Source organism: Pinus tabuliformis, chromosome 3_2 (assembly GCF_031772625.1).
Source record: "Pinus tabuliformis cultivar Carrire ecotype Pingquan chromosome 3_2, CPIR1, whole genome shotgun sequence".
NCBI classification, from domain to species: Eukaryota; Viridiplantae; Streptophyta; class Pinopsida; order Pinales; family Pinaceae; genus Pinus; species Pinus tabuliformis.
In genome coordinates this window covers 170,139,059-170,162,208 of record NC_142302.1, presented here as the reverse complement: position 1 = coordinate 170,162,208, position 23,150 = coordinate 170,139,059, and positions in this window count along the sequence as shown.

Sequence of the window (23,150 nt, the reverse complement as noted above, 5' to 3'; positions counted from 1 at the left end):
CGGGATCCTTGCCATCAAACTTCCTCATATCGATTTTTGGAATATGGTGGGTCTTCGATCCAACATTAGAGTCTATGGAATCATGATTAACATTTCTTTTGTTCTCATCATGAGTTTCCTTTACTACCCTTTCACCATTAGTGACCCTTTCTTGTAGCAACTTCTTCAATTCTTCCATGTCTGTCTTCAAATATATCTTCAAATCGTCCATCGTAGCTTCTACGCCTTTCTTTAAACCATCCATCTTAGCTTCTACATCTTTCTTTAAACCATCCATCTTAGATTCTGTTCATTTTTGTGCAAGTGACACTTGTTGCACTTGGTCTCGTAATTTTGCTATATCATGTGGCATTTCTTCCTCTTCTTCATAATTCATGCTAGAGCCTTCAGGTTGCTTACTAGGTGTTTGCATTTTCTTTCCTCGGTGCATCAATTACCAATAATAATGCTTTACTATGCCCTTTGAATTCCTTCAAACCAAGCTTACGCAAAAATTTAAAAAAAACTACGCACCTTTTTTCACTTTGTAGAAGCCTGATATTGAATCTGATGTATCTCTGTAATTTTGAATCATCCAATTCTGAAATTATGATCTATAGTATTCTTCTGTGTCCTCTTTCCAATGCCACTAGTCTGATCCAAATTGGATTCTCCAAGAAAGAGTTATGCATAATCTCCCGCGGGGACCTGATTGTAGACTAGTTCAGTAGAGCGAACTTGTCTGAAGTGCCACGTGTCACTGTTTTGACCTTTAACTCTGAAAAATATATACAAGAAAACTAAAGTTCGTCCTCTTTCTGTACCTTCTTGAATAATTTCAATCCGATGCTCAGAAAGAAAGTTATGACGATTTTCCCCGGGTCACCTGTTTGGAATGTAATTCAGGAGTCTGCAAAAATACCAACTTCCTCAGATCATATCTCCACAAATATAGCGCGAAAATCTCTGAAATTCAGAACCAAGGTTCAGCGCGATTTCTTCTCAAATGGGTTTTTTTTGCAACTTCTAAAACATCGCAGAACAAAATTTATAGCGAAAATTCCATGATGACCTGTTTGGAGCAGCGAAACCCTAGAATCCAAAGCTTTGATACCAAATGCTATGAAACCAGCTCAAGAAAAGATAGAAAAGATAGATCAACACCTTAGAATTCAGCCTCTTCAAGCGGTCAACCTCCTTTATATTACATAAATGAACAATTCTTCGATGATTCAAATGACAAAACCTCCTTTCTATATATAGGAGTCTAAGGAGTCACAATATAATCCAGCTGACCTAACAATAATAATATAAAGCCACAAAAATAACAATAGAGGGATTCTATGGGGCACAGTAATAACAATATGGGGGCAATAGGGGCACAACAATATTAATAAGGGGTATAACTACAATAGTAATGGGGTAATCACTAGTATTATGGGGACCCAACATATGTAGTATATACTCATCCAATGTTTGTGATGATGGTTGGATATGCCTCAATTTGGTATTAGAATAATCTTACAACAATGGCCTATATTTGGGCGGAAAATCTAAGTTTTCAAAGCTTCTTCTTTCAATATTGGAGTTGTTAGGGCTTCTAGGTACAACACTAGAGTTGCAAGTGTTGAATTTAACTATACAAGAAGAATTTATAAATTTCATTTAAAGTGTTTGACAAAAAAATTTAGTGGAAATTGGGAAAATCATAGTCCATATGCTATAAGTTTGATATAAAGCTTCAAGGAATACGTTTTGGGGGTGGGGTTTGCAAGAAGTGTCTAAACATTGATATTTTTGAATTAATGGCTTCAATCCCCTATCTAGATTTCTAATGGATAAATCATGTAGGTTTTGGATGTGTGATTGATGTAATTCCCAATATACAAATTTGACTCAAATTGGATTAGGACCAAAATTATAAATTTCAAGAGTTAAATCTAGGACAAATGACTATGGATGAATATTCCAATAAATTCTTACAGTTATTGAAGTATGTCAGGTATATAATAGATAAGAAGGTAAAGATCCAACATTTCCTAAGTGATATACCTTATTCTTACAAAGATAGAATTTATTTTGATGAATCTCCGACTCTAGATGAGGCCATTAGAAAGGATAAGTATTTTTATGATCATAATAAAGGGAAGCCAAAACTCCATAGGACATGGAAGGAAAAGGAGGAGGATAGGTTTCATCAAAGAATGAAAGGATTCATGTCTCATATTATTAAAATCATAGAAGAAAATAGCACAAGGTGAGACTAAGCGAGTTGAGTTACTAAGAGGGAAGCCAAGGGAGCATATTCAATGTTGGAGATGTGGAGAAGACCACTTTCTCAAGAATTTTCCACATGTAAAAGGAAGCACAAGGAATGTTCATCACATTCAAAACATTATAACTATGGAGGTTGTAGCAGGGATTGTTCCTAATATATATGTTGATCTGAATAGTGGGGCACTTAGGCTTCTTGTCTAGCTTACAAGAACCCCTCCCACTTCCAAAGCTTGAATTTTCCCAAGTCTATTTGATTAACCAATGCGGAATTAAGAAATTCTTGAAAATATAGGCATATTCTTGTTTTTATTGTTGGTTGTGATGTGCTTTAAAATCTATTGTGTATGTTGATATTTAATGTGCTCGAACATATACATACATGCATATAACAGTGAATAATGTAGCAAAGAAGCAAACACATAAGACAAAAATGTAATATGGAGTTCACCTTGATATCTTGGGCTACGTCTCCTTGAGCTCTAATCAACTCGATTAGACTATTTGGGATCATGGCTGATTTCTTTTTACAAGTCTTTGACTCAACTCCATGTGGTTTACAAATGAACCAATGGGCTCAGAATACCATCTTACCCCTGGTTTTCCTTAAGCTGCAAATAGTTCTAGGCTTCTCTGGACTAATTCTTTCAATCAGAGCTCTGAGACTCCTTTGAGCTTATGGCTTCTCTGACTCCCTCAGAATTGATTACCTCAACTGTTGAAGCTAACAACACGCTTGAATTCATACCAGCCCTGACTCTCTGGATCTCGGGCTCCCTGTGGGTCTCTTGGCCTCTTTCGCTCCACCTCCTACTTCTCTGTGGAATTGTGTCTCTCTGTCCCTCTTTGGATTAAGGCTCTTTGTTTCTCAACTCTATGTCCCTCGGCTCTTTTGCTCTCGAGCTGGTTGTTCCTCAGGTTCTTTGGAATCATTATCGTTTTTGAGCTCTCCATTCACTGACTCTTCAACAATGAGATTTATCCCAAGAGATGACTCGAACTCCTCGAGTCCACCAAGAATAACGCTTCCAGCTCTCATGGATGGTTACCAAAGCCTTTTTGGTTCCCCAAAATGCCTTCCTCTGGCTGTGTCTCTTTGGTCGTGCCTCTAGCTATTCCTTTATGTCCGTCCGTTCGCCTCCATGTCTGCTTTTCATCATTGATAACATCCCAAGGTATGGTGGACATTTTTTTGCACAGAAGGGCAATTGGTGCTTTAAATTCCTTAGCAACATTTGTTCTATGTTTACACAAAGAATGCCATGAAAACATGGGAAATATGCATAAAACCCAATATATCAGACTTCAAACATTCATAATCTTGCCTTATGGTGCCATCGAGTCCGGTTGATTGCATATCGCATGTCACTAGGCCTAGGGTCCTTCCCTTTTGGGATCACCGACAGTGATCCGCCGATATCGGCAATCACAGTCGCAAGTCGCATCGGCCTGGGGTCCATCCCTTATGACATATGCTGATCCGATACATATCGCCAATGCCTGATCCGCCGACCGATAATCGGCGATCGCATGTCGCATTGGCCTTAGTCTTTGTTAAGTCCTCCCATGAATCTGTGTGATGCGATAAAGCGGCAATCGCTTATCACAATTGTAGATGGCCCAAGGTCCTTCCCTTTGAAATAATTGCGATGTGATATTTCCTCTTAGACCAATCAAACAAGGTTGTTAGCGCTTGAAATTTCACCTCAGGCTGAGAAAGGCAAACTCCAAGGCAACATCAAACCACTTAGCCTCGTAGCTAGCCCTACGGGGCAGGAGAGGGCTCTCTCCGGTCTATCTCGATATAAGATCTTCAAAGGGCGAGATAACCAATAAGGAAACACTGATTTTAGGCTAGTAAACTGATTAAAAAGTTTGAATTGGGGAGTTTTAGGATTTTTGGTGGCAAATTGGGGAGATGGCAATTTTGGGTCCGGGGATTGGACACAGTTTCTGCAGGGGGTTCTTTGGGGCGAGGTAGGAGACAGTATTGATGCCTTTGATAGAGGTGGATGGATGAGAATGACAGGTGAGGAGCTAAGGAGAGCAAGCAATAACCTTGAATTCCCCTTAAACAGTAGAAAACATTGATATTAAGCAAACTTAAAAGCAAAGCATGACAGTCATGAGTTCTACTTTAACACTTCATTTGCCTAATTTGCAGAAGGAAAAGTAAGGAAATGATTCACATAACACACTTACAAATACAAAGAGAAACACACCATCAACACATGTGTCCACAAGAATCCCAAAGAGGACTGCAAAACCCTGGTCTTCCTTTGCCAAAAAATTGCAGAGATACAATGAATAATACAATAAGAGTTTCTCCCTCAAGAGTCCAACCATGAAAATGAGCAAGAAAGTACATAATATAGATCATCTAACCTCTTTCCCTGCCTCCATGGGTCGAGCTCACTATCCTCGGAGCTGTTTCAACCACTTCTAAACTAAGCACTACAAACTAGGCAGTCAAAACAACTTGCCTCTATAAGCTAGGAAACCAATTCATTCATTTAATTTTCACCCTTTTCATGAATGAATCTTCTAGAAGAGGTACATAAGAGTAAGAGTGTCATAAAAGTACATTAATTACATCAAAGAGGATAATAATCCACCCCAAAAAGTCAAACAGGGTCAAACTGCGTTTTTCTGAGCTGTACAGTGAAATTTGGAGAAATTTGCCTGACGGGTCGCGCGCCTCTTCCTGACGGGTTGCGCGCCTTTGGGACCACTTTTGGGGCACTTCCAGGTGTCCAAATTGAGCAAACATAGGCTTGTTTGGAAAGGTCTGTGAATCTACTTTCCAACCCAACTAGAATTTCTGAATTTGGTTGTCCTTTGCCCCTCCAAAATTGCAATCTCCCAAGACTGCTTTCTGTGTCTCAAAAATGTGGCAGAAAGTCATTTTTTGCTTGTTTTTTGACTTTCTGGAGGCCCAAAACTTCATAAAATCTCAAGTCCATTGATGAGCATATGTAAATTATCATGAAAAATCTGGAAATGCTGAGTTTTTGCAAAATGGAGTTGCCAGGATGAAGGGTCGCGCGGGGGGTGAGACCCGTTAATGGAGAAAACCTGTAAATTGCCTGAAAAAACCAAAATTGACCCAAAATGTTCAAAATTTCTTGGGATTTGTGCTGTGGCTGGGCTATTTAGTGCCTTGGTCCTTCAGTGAAGCCTCGGCCAAGATATGGAGGGGATTGGGCCTCTTTCTCCTTTTTTGTGCCTTGGCCAACCGCCTTTGGAACATTTTCATCTTTGCCTTGCACACATGCATTCTTGCCCAATAATGGTTCTTCATGTTCCGGAGCAGGCTCAACTTCTGGTGTTGACTCACGATCATCACTTTTCTCATAGTCGGTTTCGGTTTCTGACATGGTTTCAGGGGCAAAGTGACTGAAATGTACTGTTGCTTCTGCTTTGAAATCTGCTGTTTTAACTGTTTTGAAATGCTGTCTCAAGGGGACAAGTAGCACAAGGGAAATGTTAGGGAAGGGAGACTTGGAAGGGAAATTGGGAAAAATATATGAAACAGGGGTTAAAGAGAGGAATCATGACATCAACATCATCATACAATTTCATTTGCAAGGATGTTATGGAAGGTAGGGTTTAGGGTTTGATTTCTTAGGGAGAGGGGTAGGGTTTAAGGCTCTTAGCAAATTTGGAAGGGAAATTTAAATAAAATGATAAGGAATATGTAATGGGAGGTGGAAAATAGGAAAGAAAAGGGATACCTCAAAACAGCATAATAAACCCTAGCAATTTTGACAACTTCAAGCCCAAAAGCACAATGGAGACTTTTACTTGCAAATGGAGACTTTTACAAATACAATCATGACCTTCTTGAACTGTAGCAAGCAATAATTTTTCATAATTGAGGGCCTACCTTGCAAAATTTAGCAACTTGTGGTTCCTTGGCAGATTGCTGGTAACTTTCTGTGAAGGAAACCCTGATGGGTCGCGCGCACTGCCCAACAGGTCGCGCGCCCTCAACGGGTCACGCGCCAGGCTCAACGGGTCGCACTTTTGCAGGAGGCTTTTGGAGGCCTTCCCGATGTCAAAATCGGGCGCAGGATAGCTCGTTGGAAAGGTATTTGAGTCTACTTTCTAAAACAACTGGAATTTTTCAATTTGGAGTTCATTTTCCTTGTAAAAAATCAAATCTCTCAAGACTGGTCAAAATGTGCCAAATGAGGCTGCCTCAAGGAAGAATGCTGTTACAGTCAACTTTTGAATGCCTTCCTCAACCCAAAATTGAGCTCATGATAGATAATTGGAAATATATTTATGTCTAGTTATCATTTTACCCATCAAGAAAGTCATTTGGCCAACCAAGCTAGGAGAAAACTTGATTTTCCCAAGGTCACTTCAGAGGTGCCTTTGATTCTCCTGAGGTAACGGTATTCTTGACATTTTTCTCAAAAAATGACACCTGTGTAAAAAGTGAAGGAGGTTTTTATTCCTTGGCATGTTTTGAACAAAAACCTCTCTCAGTTTTGAAAAATTCATCTTTGATTGCTCAGAAACATCATTTTAGTGAAACTTATCCCGATGTGTGGAACAAGGGTTTTGGTCGAAATGAAGCGAAATTAAGGGGATAAAGGGCTTCTAAATTCTTGGGGAAATTTTTTGAAGTAGGGAGGGATGTTAGGAAGCAGGGGAAAGTGGAATCTAAGGGATTGAGTGAGGGGAAGGGGTCCAAAAGGGAAAAACACAAGCCCAACCTAGAAAATTGCCAAGTTGTAGCTAGAAACTAGGGTTTGTGCAAAAATGAGGAATTTGGGGGATCTCAGTGATGGGAAGCATTTGGTAAGGTACTTTAAGGATAGGGGAAGGTGTATGAACATTAGGATACAAGTTTTGCCGATTATTTGGCCGCCCAAGAGAAATTTCCCTCAAAACCCTAGGAGAGGAAAATGACCTTACCTAGGCGCAACTGAAGCATGGACAAGGTGTAAAAAGACTCATTAGACACTGAGATGATAATGAAAACCCTATGAATGATGATAGACTCAGCTGAATGATGACATGGACCGCCATTTGGACAACTTTAGAAGGAGTGAAAGCAAACCCTAGACCTAATGCCTAGTGACCAAATTTTGCTTGAAGACTCACTGAAATGACAAAATTTGGCCTTGACACTCTGAGACCACTTTGTAAGAGCATATTTGATCACTGGAGGAAGGCTGGAAAGACTGACACTAACATTGGCTCCAATGGGGATGGTAGCTCCTTGGAGGTGCCAAGAACCTTAGACCTCTGGGAGAGCAGACCAGTGTTTTCATCCATTGGGCGATGGAGTCATAAACTCAAATGAAAATGCATGACTAAAAACTGATGACTTGACAACACAAATTGACTCCCACTCAACTAAAAACTGACTCAACACTTAAACACAACCGACAAACTAGAAATGATGCTCAAAGGGGAGCTTATTCATCACAACCTACTCTAACAGTTTCATTCATCACCTGATCAAGTGAAATGAAACAACCAATGCAACCAAGTAAGTATCCCGTCTGCTGTTTGAATTCTCCACAAGTGCTTGCTTATGAACAACAAGAGAGAACAACTGAAAGGCAACTCCCGTGACAACTTGGGATCAGATCCGTTGAATGATATGAATTCTCTATCCACCTCCAAAAACACTGCATAAGGATCTTGAAATTCAAGCACACTGGAACTTAGCTCATCCAATGGATTACTTCTCGTTTCCTCATACCATGAATGCAAATTGTGATCTGAGCCTTGTGACGAGACCTCTGCTGAAAATGACAAAGAAACTGACTGCCGGATCAAGTTCATATCAGCACATGTTTCAAGCTCACATGTAGTCAATGGAGAAAGACTTTGACTGCAAACCTCATCCAAAACATCAGCTATTGGATCATGAAAAGCTTGAAAATACTGCTGCAACCCATTTTCTATTGGTTCCAATGTGATTACATGATTGCCTACATGCTGTTCATTCTTCACTGAAGATGGACTATGAAAATTTCCCTTCAAATATTGAAATGATTCAAAACAGAAAGGTAGGGAACCTTCTTGTATCATTTGATCAAATATGTCAACTTCCATGCTTTCATCTGCAACTTGACAACCAATGGCATTTGGGGGCTGCAAATCTGAATATGAGAAGTCTGGAACAGGGTTTTTATTGCCTTCAAGATGGTCTAGATCAAGACTTGTTGAAAGCTGATTTCTAATTTCATGGAAGTTGTCTCTAATGAACTGACATGAATCAAAACAAAAAGGCAAAGATCCTTCACTTACTTCAAACTTTGCTGCACTTTCCTCATCACTGTCATAGCTGATATGTGATGGCTGAACATTGTATTCGAGCTGCTGAAAATGAACTTCCTCCACCCACAAACTAACTGCTGGTTTGTCTGTAAGATTAGCTTCTGTTTGGAGAACATAATCATCATCATACTGATCAAAATGAGGCAAATCATCACTTTAAAACATATCATCAAGCATACATGTCATATCAACAGATCTCTCTTCTCCAAGATGATCTACAAAACAATCATTATCAGATCTATGACAACTAGGATAAGAAACAAAATGTTTTGGATCAACAACTTGTTCTTCTTCAATCAGCGAGCCATGAGCTTGAACATCATAAGCATTCCTTGTGGTGACCTTCTCCATCATCTTTTCCACTGTACTTACCAAAATATCAAGCTTTACCTCTAGAGATTTTGATTCGGCCGGATCTATGTTTTTCATCTCTTCTTCTTTCAACCTTGCCCTTCGGATCAGCAGATGAGCCTTTACATTTACTGCACTGTTTTGCATCTCGTGAAGTGTTGCAATATTCCTTTCTCTCAGCTGAAACTCCATTTCCGGATCAAAGGCACCCGGATAGTGCAAGAGAGCAGATCTAGGAGTAGGCCTTATATCAACTAGCATTGAATAATAAACTTGGTTAAATCTGGCTGAAAACTATTGTACTGTCTCCCCTGGCAATCTTTTCAGCTGGTTATACTCTTCTATAATCAAGAAAATGTTCTGCCCAATCATCCACCTATCGAGAAAAACTTTGACGAACTGCTGGAAATCTGAGATGCTCGCATCAGGCAGGGCTTTGAACCAACTCTTCACTTTGGCTTGCAAAGAAAGAGCAAAAAGCCTAATACTAACATCTTCATCATCAACTTCAAAAAGATCTAGAAAATTCTCAAAATTCTGCACATGTTGCTTAGCGTTGATATTCTTACATTCACCATCAAACCTCAGCAAGTATAGATCATAGTTTTTGGGGAAAGCATGGAGAACATAAGGTAAAACAAGAGGTTTATACCGATCTGGAATTTTACAAGGTGTAGGGGTATGTACAGAAGGTATACGATCAGTCTTGGTCTCTTGAGGCTCATCAATTTGAAGATGGTCATCACAAGATTGAGAAGAAAGGTCTTGATCAAGCTCAAAGGCATGCAAATATTTGGTATTCACAATCTTCAAAGGGAAAGAATTAACTGCAGGCCTAGGATCTTTTCTCAAGCATAGTATACTTTGCAAAGCCTTCTTGACATTCTTGGGAAAAGAGAAGAAATAATTTATGACAAAGAACAAAATGTCTTGGATGCAATTCCAACTTGAATACCTGATCTGTCCATATTCTCCTTTCATGTTTCTGCTGGTCAGGATCATCCTCCAGTGGAGTCTTTGGATCTGATCTCGAAAATGATTTAGAGTCGCCAAGTGAATGATTTCAGCCTTTCAAGTGTCTGATCGTTGTCCACAATCAACAATCAGATCTGAACTTGATACATGTACTGGGGCAATTAACAAGTTAGATGTCACGATTACAAGCTAGACCGGAGATTGACTGAAGCAGCGTTTATCTACTTCCGCTAATGTAAAGCAAAAGCGTTTCGAAGGCTACCTGGCATAACTTCAGGCTCCGTCTGTAGCCTATAAAACAAATGACATCAACTAGCAAACCATTTGTTCTTCCCCAGTATGGTCGCCAATATGTTAGCGCTTGAAATTTCACCTCAGGCTGAGAAAGGCAAACTCCAAGGCAACATCAAACCACTTAGCCTCGTAGCTAGCCCTATGGGGCAGGAGAGGGCTCTCTCTGGTCTATCTCGATATAAGATCTTCAAAGGGCGAGATAACCAATAAGGAAACACCGATTTTAGGCTAGTAAACTGATTAAAAAGTTTGAATTGGGGAGTTTTAGGATTTTTGGTGGCAAATTGGGGAGATGGCAATTTCAGGTGCGGGGATTGGACACAGTTTCTGCAGGGGGTTCTTTGGGGCGAGGTAGGAGACAGTATTTATGCCTTTGATAGAGTTGGATGGATGAGAATGACAGGTGAGGAGCTAAGGAGAGTAAGCAATAACCTTGAATTCCCCTTAAACAGTAGAAAACATTGATATTAAGCAAACTTAAAAGCAGAGCATGACAGTCATGAGTTCTACTTTAACACTTCATTTTCCTAATGTGCAGAAGGAAAAGTAAGGAAATGATTCACATAACACACTTACAAATACAAAGAGAAACACACCATCAACACATGTGTCCACAAGAATCCCAAAGAGGACTGCAAAACCCTGGTCTTCCTTTGCCAAAAAATTGCAGAGATACAGTGAATAATACAATAAGAGTTTCTCCCTCAAGAGTCCAACCATGAAAATGAGAAAGAAAGTACATAATATAGATCATCTAACCTCTTTCCTTGCCTCCATGGGTCGAGCTCACTATCCTAGGAGTTGTTTCAACCACTTCTAAACTAAGCACTACAAACTAGGCAGTCAAAACAACTTGCCTCTATAAGCTAGGAAACCAATTCATTCATTTAATTTTCACCCTTTTCATGAATGAATCTTCTAGAAGAGGTACATAAGAGTAAGAGTGTCATAAAAGTACATTAATTACATCAAAGAAGATAATAATCCACCCCAAAAATTCAAACAGGGTCAAACTGCGTTTTTCTGAGCTGTACAGTGAAATTTGGAGAAATTTGCCTGACGGGTCGCGCGCCTTTCGGACCACTTTTGGGGCACTTCCAGGTGTCCAAATTGAGCAATAGTAGGCTTTTTGGAAAGGTATGTGAGTCTACTTTCCAACCCAATTGGAATTTCTGAATTTGGTGGTCATTTTCCCCTCCAAAATTGCAATCTCCCAAGACTGCTTTCTGTGTCTCAAAAATGTGGCAGAAAGTCATGTTTTGCTTGTTTTTTGACTTTCTGGAGGCCCAAAACTTCATAAAATATCAAGTCCACTGATGAGCATATGTAACTTCTCATGACAAATCTAGAAATGCTGAGTTTTTGCAAAATGGAGTTGCCAGGATGAAGGGTCGCGCGGGGGGTGAGACCCGTTAATGGAGAAAACCTGTAAATTGCCTAAAAAAACCAAAATTGACCCAAAATGTTCAAAATTTCTTGGGATTTGTGCTATGGCTGGGCTATTTAGTGCCTTGGTCCTTCAGTGAAGCCTCGGCCAAGATATGGAGGGGATCGGGCCTCTTTCTCCTTTTTTGTGCCTTGGCCAACCGCCTTTGGAACATTTTCATCTTTGCCTTGCACACATGCATTCTTGCCCAATAATGGTTCTTCATGTTCCGGAGCAGGCTCAACTTCTGGTGTTGACTCACGATCATCACTTTGCTCATAGTCGGTTTCAGTTTCTGACATGGTTTCAGGGGCAAAGTGACTGAAATGTACTGCTGCTTCTGCTTTGAAATCTGTTGTTTTAACTGTTTTGAAATGTTGTCTCAAGGGGACAAGTAGCACAAGGGAAATGTTAGGGAAGGGAGACTTGGAAGGGAAATTGGGAAAAATATATGAAACAGGGGTTAAAGAGAGAAATCATGACATCAACATCATCATACAATTTCATTTGCAAGGATGTTATGGAAGGTAGGGTTTAGGGTTTGATTTCTTAGGGAGAGGGGTAGGGTTTAAGGCTCTTAGAAAATTTGGAAGGGAAATTTAAATAAAATGATAAGGAATATGTAATGGGAGGTGGACAATAGGAAAGAAAAGGGATACCTCAAAACAACATAATAAACCCTAGCAATTTTGACAACTTCAAGCCCAAAAGCACAATGGAGACTTTTACTTGCAAATGGAGACTTTTACAAATACAATCATGACCTTCTTGAACTGTAGCAAGCAATAATTTTTCATAATTGAGGGCCTACCTTGCAAAATTTAGCAACTTGTGGTTCCTTGGCAGCTTGCTGGTAACTTTCTGTGAAGGAAACCCTGATGGGTCGCGCGCACTGCCCAACGGGTCGCGCGCCCTCAACGGGTCGCGCCTGTGTAATTTTTACACTGCTGGAGGTGCCCTGACGGGTCGCGCGCCAGGCTCAACGGGTCGCGCTTTTGCAGGAGGCTTTTGGAGGCCTTCCCAGTGTCAGAATCGGGCGCAGGATAGCTCGTTGGAAAGGTATTTGAGTCTACTTTCCAACCCAACTAGAATTTTTCAATTTGGAGTTCATTTTCCCTGTCAAAAATCAAATCTCCCAAGACTGGTCAAAATGTGCCAAATGAGGCTGCCTCAAGGAAGAATGTTGTTGCAGTCAACTTTTGAATGCCTTCCTCAACCCCAAATTGAGCTCATGATAGCTCATTGGAAATATCTTTGTGTCTAGTTATCATTTTATCCATCAAGAAAGTCATTTGGCCAACCAAGCTAGGAGAAAACTTGATTTTCCCAAGGTCACTTCAGAGGTGCCTTTGATTCTCCTGAGGTAACGATATTCTTGACATTTTTCTCAAACCATGACACCTGTGTAAAAAGTGAAGGATTTGTTTATTCCTTGGCATGTTTTGAACAAAAACCTCTCTCATTTTTGCAAAATTCATCTTTGATTGCTCAGAAACATCATTTTAGTGAAACTTATCCCGATGTGTGGAACAAGGGTTTTGGTCGAAATGAAGCGAAATGAAGGGGATAAGGGGCTTCTAAATTCTTGGGGAAATTTTTGGAAGTAGGTAGGGATGTTAGGAAGCAGGGGAAAGTGGAATCTCAGGGATGGAGTGAGGGGAAGGGGTCCAAAAGGGCAAAACACAGGCCCAACCTAAAAAATTGCCAGGTTGTAGCTAGAAACTAGGGTTTGTGCAAAAATGAGGAATTTGGGGGATCTCAGTGATGGGAAGCATTTGGTAAGGTACTTTAAGGATAGGGGAAGGTGTATGAACATCAGGATACAAGTTTTGCCGATGATTTGGCCGCCCAAGAGAAATTTCCCTCAAAACCCTAGGAGAGGAAAATGACCTTACCTAGGCGCAACTGAAGCATGGACAAGGTGTAAAAAGACTCATTAGACACTGAGATGATAATGAAAACCCTATGAATGATGATAGACTCAGTTGAATGATGACATGGACCGCCATTTGGACAACTTTAGAAGGAGTGAAAGCAAACCCTAGACCTAATGCCTAGTGACCAAATTTTGCTTGAAGACTCACTGAAATGACAAAATTTGGCCTTGACACTCTGAGACCACTTTGTAAGAGCATATTTGATCACTGGAGGAAGGCTGGAAAGACTAACACTAACAAAGGCCACGTGGCCCAATCCCGGCCTACCATGTGTCAGTTGTGGATTGGCCCATGAACCTATACTAAAACCAAAATTTTCGATATAGTTCAGAATTTAATGAAATTGCCTCCTTTTTTAAGGACATTGGGAAATTTTCATTTTTCATCTGGAGTTCGTTTTCACCCATTCAAGTTGTGTTGGATTCAGAATGAGGAGATATCTGCAATGAGAATATTTCTAAGAGTAGCCTACGACTTTCATTTTCCCCTAGTTTACAAAGGATTTGTGCCGTTTGGCACCTTTTACCTTTGGCATGAAGTCTTTTAGACTTAGAGGTTTATCCAGGATCCATTTTTGGATCATGCCTTCCCACTAAAAGACTTTTGGTCTCCAAAAGATTGATATACTGATCTAAACAGTAAATGAGAGTGACTCACCCTCTTCTTTCAACCTCCTTACACTTTCCTTTACATAGTTCCTCCAAACCAAAGTTTCTAACCACTTCCCTTCTCTGGATGGGTTGGTATTCCTGAGAAGAACAGTCTTCCTCCTTACCTTCCTGCAGAACTCCTGCTGAAATGGTCATAGAAGGTATTTTTGAGCTTCCCTGCATTGATCATTAATCCAAGGTGGCTCAAACAAATGTGAAGTACATCTGCTTCGCAAAACTTTCATTTGTACCTGTTTGACAAGATCTGCATACAAATGATGGACTAGATAACAAGCCCACAAAACATGCTTTTAAAGAAATCAACCCTTCAAGTCAATCACACACACATGTTCCGAAAACAAGGAAAACATCAGCATCCCTGTGTTCATGCACATCATCTCATGCATACATTTCATCCTTCAACTTTTGCTTAACCACTTTGTACTTCAAAGCTAAAATAAAATATAATGGTGCAGCAACAAAGTGATCTTCCCACTCAACTTCTCCATTCACCTTCTTGGTAAAATCCTGCAACTTGCATTCCATTAACAAAGAAATGCAAATAGATGCATCAATAGACATGCAATATTTAATTGGATAAGAACTCTAACCATTTCTTACCAATCCATTTCAAAGGTCCTTCCTTTGTCGCACATCCGCATCAATATGTCAATCATTTTGAGACACATCAGTCATGGAATATTCTTTTCCATTTCTGCCATCTTCTCTTTTCACCTTCTCCCTCAGCTTTAGTGGAAGCATTGCTGGATTCAGAGTCCAACACCTTTCAGCAAGATTCCCTTGCTTATGGTAGTAAGTGCAACACATATGCATCCTCTTGACAGCATGATTTGCCTTGTCCAATGGACCTTTGGCTGCTTGCTTCTTTTCCTTCAAAAGTTTCCTGTATGTGGCCATTCTCTTCCAACATCTAGAAACATGATGGTTATCCAAACCACAAAAGGAACATGCAATTCTTTTCCCATATCTATGTGGAAATTTATCATGTTTTTCAAAATCAAAAGGTCTATGGTTAGCACCATATTTTACCCACCTCTTTCACCTTTCTTGCCTTCATGAGGAGGTGAAGCAAATGAAGAAGTGGCTCCCTTTGGAATTCCATCAATCTCTTCAAGGTTGTCAGAGTTTCCACAATTCTCTGGTTCAAGGGTGTGCTTCTGAACACCTGCATCCTACAATTGATGTTTCAAGCTATTGCATTCCTCTTGAACACAATCTTCACACTCTTGAGATAGAGGACTTGCAATGAAACTCCTTCTTGGAATGGTTTCAATGGCTTTCATGGCAGCTTTGGAACTCTCTCCATAAGACTGTCCATAGCCAAGACCCAAATATTTAGGCCTTTCCTCAACCATTATTGGTTCAATGATACCTTGTGCATGCTTTTCCAAGCCCTTTCCTTCATAGCCCATCTTGGTCATTAGCTTGGAACCTATGCCTCTAGTATGTTTTTCAAAAGAACCCATACAAGCATTCTTAGAAGAATTTGAAGACAAACTGGAATGGCTTTACCTCTTCTTCAAGCTGATACTTCACTAAGGCTTCTTGGGAAACAAAGAGTTGTGACTCCAATTCATGCATCCTTTTCAAATTCATATTTGCAATATGAAGTTGCCTCTCCATTTCCTGCAATTTGTCAGCAAGCAACTGCTTCTCTTCCTTCATGGAATTTAGCTACTTTCTAAGTATGTTGCTATTCCTTCCATCCTCATACAATTCTCTCACCATATACATCATGGTGGATAATTATTGCTTCATGTCTTCATCAAAGAGTCTCGTGAAGAGAGCAGAATTTGAGGATCCACTTGTAGAATTTGTCATTATGCTAATGAACAAAAAACTTCAACAAGATAAATAAAGAGCTTATTTAAGCAACCTCTTGCAACAAACCTCTTGTGCTTTGGATTGTCTTGAGGTCCTTTGGGATAGAAGAATGCCTTCAGCTCTTCTTTCTTCTTGTCCTTCCTGGACTAAGCTATCAATAGCTTTCCCTTCACCTCTGCAACTCAGAAAATAATCAGTCTACAAACAAGCATACAATCAGCCTCTTGTTGTTCAAACACCTTTCACACAAATATTCTTTGCTTTGTCAATCAAGAATTTTGATATAACCTTCCTAAAGGTGTGGTTAATCAACCTTAAGCTTTGATACCACCTGATCTGAACAGTCGGTCACTTAGGCTTCTTGTCTAGCTTACAAGAACCTCTCCCACTTCCAAAGCTTGAATTTTCCCAAGTCTATTTGATTAACCAATGTGGAATTAGGAAATGCTTGAAAATATAGGCATATGCTTGTTTTTATTGTTGGTTGTGATGTGCTTTAAAATCTGTTGCGTATGTTGATATTTAATGTGCTCGAACATATACATAAATTCATATAACAGTGAATAATGTAGTAAAGAAGCAAACACATAAGACAACAATGTAATATGGAGTTCACCCTGATATCTCGGGCTACGTCTCCTTGAGCTCTAATCAACTCGATTAGACTCTTTGGGATTATGGTTCAATTCTTTTTACAAGTCCTTGACTCAACTCCATGTGGTTTACAAATGAACCAATGGGCTCAGAATACCATCTTACCCCTGGCTATCCTTTAGCTGCAAATAGTCCTAGGCTTCTCTAGATTAATTCTTTCAGTTAGTGCTCTGAGACTCCTTTGAGCTTCTAGCTTCTCTGACTCCCTCAGAATTGATTACCTCAACTGTTGAAGCTAACAGCACGCTCGAATTTAGACCAGCCCTAACTCTCTGGCCCTCGGGCTCTCTATGGGTCTCTTGGCCTCTTTCGCTCCACCTCCTGCTTCTCTGTGGAATTGTGGCTCTTTGTCCCTCTTAGGATTAAGGCTCTTTATTTCTCAGCTCTGTGTCCCTCGGCTCTTTTGCTCTCGGGCTGGTTGTTCCTCGGCTTCTTTGGAATCATTATCGTTTTTGAGCTCTCCCTTCACTGACTCCTCAACAATGGGATTTATCCCCTGAGATGGCTCAAACTCCTCGAGTCCACCAAGAATAACGCTTCCAACTCTCGTGGATGGTTACCAAAGCCTCTTTGGTTCCCCAAAACGCCTTCCTCTGGTCGTGTCTCTCTGGTCATGCCTCTGGCTATTCCTCTCTGTTTGTCCATTCACCTTCCTATTTGCATTTTCATCATTCATAACGTCCCAAGGTATGGTGGCCATTTTTTTGCACGGAAGGGAAATCGACGCTTTAAATTCCTTAGTAACAGTCGTTCTCTGTTTACACAAAGAACGCCGTGAAAACATGGGAAATCCGCATAAAACCCAATATATCAGACTTCAAACATTCATAATACCGCTTTATGGCACCATCGGGTCTGGCTGATCGCATATCGCATGTCGCTAGGCCTGGGGTCCTTCCCTTTTGGGATCGCCAATAGCAATCCACTGATATCGGCGATCGCAGTCGCAAGTCGCATCGGCATGGGGTCCATCCCTTATGACATACGTCGATCCAATACATATCGTTGATGCCTGATCTGCCGACGTCGATAATTGGCGATCGCATGTCGCATTGACCTCGGCCTTTGTTAAGTCCTCCCATGAATCTATGTGATGCGATAAAGCGGCAATTGCTTATCGCAATCGCCAATGGCCTAAGGTCCTTCCCTTTGAAATAATTGCAATACGATATTTCCTCTTAGACCAATCAAACAAGGCCACGTGGCCCAATCCCAGCCTACAATGTGTCATTTGTGTATTGGCCCGTGAGCCTATACTAAAACCAAAATTTTCGATATAGTTCAGAATTTAATGAAATTGCCTCCTTTTCTAAGGACATTGGGCAATTTTCATTTTACAATAACTCCTTCATCCGGAGTCCGTTTTCGCCCATTCAAGTTGTGTTGGATTCAGAATGAGGAGATCTCTACAATGAGACTATTTCTAAGAGCAGCCTGTGACTTTCATTTTCCTTTGATTTACAAAGGATTTGTGCCATTTGGCACCTTTTACCTCTTGCATGAAGTCTTTTAGACTTAGAGGTTTATCCAGGATCCATTTTTGGATCATATGTTGCATTGCAATACCACCAAGAAGATCGCCAATAAGAAGTGGTTAAGGTTGAGCGTATGCTTGCTAATTAATATGTTTATATTTTAATTGATCCAAGATCTAGTAAAAATTATGTTACTCCAAAATGTATTAGTTTTTTTTTTTTCTTTTAAGAACTGAAAGCATAGTAAGTCTTAGATAATACAGCTAGCCACCGTAAACAAGAGGACCTTTATTGAAATGGTAGAGATATGTCTATTAGAGATAAATGGACTCTTTATATGGAAAACACAAATATTTTTCCACTAGGTTCATATAATGTCCTCATTGGAATGCAATGTTTGGAAGCACATTAAGTTAAACTTGATTTCTACAGGAAGAATTTTGATTGCATTGATGAATATGGAAACCCAAGGATGGTAAGGGCCATGTCCAAGGCAATTTTTATTAGGTATATTTCAACCTTTCAATTGAAAAAACAATCTATAAAAGGATTGTTAGTTGCATGTAGCTCATGTATTAGACGCAATAGAAGTTAAAGGTCCCAAGCCTAAATTTTATGTTTCCTTACAATACTTCAGTGTCGTATTACTTGATGAAGAGATAAGACTTACTCTAAAAAGGGATATTGATTTCACAATTGATCTTGTTCCAAAAGTTGCACCAGTTTTCAAGTCACATTTTAGAATGAGTATTGTAGAAGTGTTGGAGTTCAAAATGCATTTGCAAGGATTGTTGGAAGAGGGATACATTTGGCCAAGTGTATCCCTAGTATAGTTAGTACTAGTATTATTTGTGGCAAATAAGGATAGAACTCTCAATCTATGTGTTGATTAAAATAAGTTGAACAAAGTCGCATTGAAGAAAAAGTACTCAATGCCTCAAATTAATGACTTTTTTAACCAAATGATAGGAGCAAAAGTTTTGCCCATAAATGATTTCAGTTTTAATTAATCTTAAGATAGAATTGAGGTAATATATTAATAAGATATACTTTACTAAGAAGAGGTATGACCACTATGAAATTTTTGGTATATCCCTTTGGTCTCACCAATGCACCAACTACACTCATGCATCTCACGAATGATGCTTTCAAAATACTTAGATAAATTTGCATTGGTCGTTTATATGATATTCCTATTTATTCTACAAATGAAGAAGTTTGTTAAGAACTTTTTAGAAATGTTTTTCAATTGCTAAAATAGAATAAGTTGCATGAAAAACCATGAAAATATGATTTCTATTAGAAGAAAAACATTATTTGGGTCAAACTATTTCATCAGAAGGAATATATGTGGATTCAGCCAAAGAATGTAAAAAATGTGAGATCTTTTATGGGAATTGTTGGATATGATAGAAGGCTTATTAGAATATTCCCCAATATTTCACACCCAATATTCTTTTCAAAATAAGTGGATCAAATGTGAATGGACATGAGGGTGAGGCAAGCTTCTAGCTATTGAAAAAATTTCTTACCAATGCTCTAGTTCTAAAAATTACAAGTCCAAAGAATAACTTTGTACATGCATAGATTCATCATTCAAGGAATTATTGGATCTCTCATGCAAGTGAGTCATGTACTATATTATAATTTAATGAAGCTAAAAAAACATAAGAAGAGTTATGCTACTTATGATTTGGAACTTGTTGCAATAGTACATCCCTTGAAGATGTGGAGTGCAATTTAATGGGAAATAGGTTTGAGCTTAGGGTTAATCGCAATGGCTTGAAATTTTCATTCAAGTAAGCAAGCTTCAATGTCGGGCAAGCTAGATGTCTAGAATTTCTATGTGAGTTTGATTTTGATATCAAATAGATGAAGTGAAAATAAACAAGGTTTTCAATGCACTCAGAAAAATTTGCATGTAATGCATGTGGCAACTATTGGCATTTTCCAATAAGATTTGGTGAATAAGTTTATTCCCTGTCTAAAGATGAATATTACATCCAAGTGAAAAATAGATTGGATCATGAGAAACTAGAAAATATATATGGAGGCTATCAACTAGATTAGGAGCTTCTTATTAATAAAAATAAAATGTATATCCCCAATTCTTCATATTTGAAAATAATTGGCATGGATGATAATACATATAATGTCATTTAATGGACATCAAGGATAACAAATGAATGATACATCAAGAAATAAATACTTTTGGCTTGGAATGAAGAACGATGTTGCTGAATACTATTAGATGTATGAAATGCTAGTAAGTTAAGGCTAAAAATAAATATTCAAGAGCCCTATTTCAACAATTACAAATTTCAAAATAGGGAAGTAGTAACTATGGATTTTATTACTAGCTTACCAACTACATCAAGAAAACACGATTCTATCATGATTATGGTGGACAAGTTTTCCAAAGCATCACATTTTATCCCTATTAAGTCCACTCACAAGACTAATTATATAGCAAGAAATTTATGAGAAAAATATCTAAATAGCTTGAACAAAGAAATTGTACCTAACAGAGATATGAAGTTTACATCTAACTTTCGATAGTCATTTTAAATACTTGGATACCCAACTGAATTTTAGTATTTATTATCATCCCCAAAAAAATGAGCACGCTAAAATAGTAAATCAAGTGATTGAAGGAATGCTTCACATGTATGTGATGGATAAACCACCAAGTGGAGGATTATCTACATCTGGTAGAGTTTCAATATAGCAATGCATATGAGTCATCATTGAAAATGAACCCAATTGAAGATTTATATGGCATAAATTGTAGGAAACCATTGAGCCAATATAATCTAGTAAACAAAATACATAGTTAAAAATGAAGAGCATATAGAATTTTGTATTGGGGATCATGTCTTCCTCTAAGTGAGGCCAAGGAAGAGTTTCTTAAAGCTTGGAATTTGTGCCAAGTTGACCCCAAGATATTGTGGATGATTTGAAGTGCTTGATCAGATATGACCAATTGCATATAAAATTGTGTTATCTACTAGCACTAAATATCACGATGTCTTCCATGTTTCTTTTCTTAATAAATATTCACATTATTATAACCATTTGCTTGATTGGGATGTGTTCTAGGCAGAACCAAGGAGAGAGTTTCAAACAAAATGACTACACATCCTCAACATGGAAGTAATATTACTCTGAAATTGATCCATCAAACAATTAAAGATGTAATGGAAACACTTTGGTCCCAACTTGGCTACATGGGAGGTAAAGGATGCCATGAAGGAGGCATATCCATCTTTGTTATTATTTTGAGGAGAACGTCAATGATGTGGTTATTCCAAGGGGAAGGGGAACATTATACTCCAATTTTAACCGTTGAAATGTGTTTAATTGGACTAAGTGAATGTTGTAAGTTGTAGGTTTTAACCCTATACAATTAATCACTCCAACCAGATTCTTAATTAAATGGAAAAGATACAATTGCAAACACACATATTAACACAAATATTTTATCTTGGGAACTCAAACCGAGAAAACCAAAAAAAAAATTAGTATATCTTCATCTTTACAACATTACAATACTATATATATATATACAATTGCAAACACACATATTAACACAAATATTTTATCTTGGAAACCCAAACCGAGAAAACCAAAAAAAAATTAGTATATCTTCATCTTTACAATACTATATATATATATATATATATATATATATATATAAATGAATATGAGGGGAAGCAAAAGCTGGATGGGTTGTTCTTCACCTCGATGAAAGAAGAGCGTTGAAATTTCCTTGGGACCTAGTGGTGTCGACTAACAATCAGGTGGAGTATTTTTCACTATGTCAAAGATTAGAACTACTTTGTGTCATTAGACTTCGAGAATTGAAGATATTTGGGGACTCTAAGATTTTCATCCAAGTGATCAAGTGTTGTGAGAAAGATGATTCGTAGCTCCCTCCTATCCTGCACTGGATCAAACTATTGATAGAGTAATTTTACAATATAGATTTTTGTCATATTAAAAGGAACTTGAATTAGAAATCCAACTTCATGGAAAACCATGGAGTGCTAAAAAACCCAAGGAATTAAAGGTAGATGGTGAGGAAATAATATTTAAACCACTCCCTTAATGTTGAGAAAGTGTCAGAAATAATTTGATTTATGAGGTGCATTAAGCTTGTGATCAGGGATCAAATTTCATTATTAATATCGAACCCTCTCGAATCAAGCTCCATATTATTTAAGACCCAAGATAGGTGTCATATTAACTTGGATACTTATGATTTCATGGCCACCTGGAGTAGTGACGTAAGCTTGGAGCTGACACTTGGATTAGCAAAGATTTGATTAATGGGGAATTCAAAACGTGAAAAACCATAATCTCTACTCCAAAGTAATAGTTTGGTAGTGCACATTGTTTTGAAATGAATAGGTTTTTTGCTCAATTCTTAATGGACCCAATGCAAGTGGCCTTGGTGAATGTGACAGAATTCAATGCGGCAGGTTCCCCGAATGCGGTTAGGGTGGAAGTATCAACACTATATATGGAGTGCTTGGGAGTGCTTGGGAGCTTATGATATCAATGATAAGGTAGTTCAATTCCTCATCGCGCTGAGTCACTAATTCCAGGGATTATAGGTAGATATGGAAAGAATTGACGGTGAAGTCACTGAGGAGTTTGGTGTTCACATTGCTAGGATAGCAGGGGTGGTGGGTTTATTATTCACCCTTATTTCTCTCAATGTGGAGATGAAATTGATAGAATCCAGAGCGATCAACGAGCTAATATCCCATCGGCTGGGGTTGTTGGAGCTAAAGTTCGATCGTCTACAATTGGTCTCTGAAATAGTAGAGTCTAGGGTCGATAATTTAGGAAGGAGAGTGGAAGAGAATGGTATGGCGTGCAACCAAGAAAATGACATCAATGAGGAGTAGTTGTGAATGTAGAGCAGATGGAGGAGGATAACACTAGTGTCGATATTCTAGTAGAGAGCCACGAGCAGCCCATC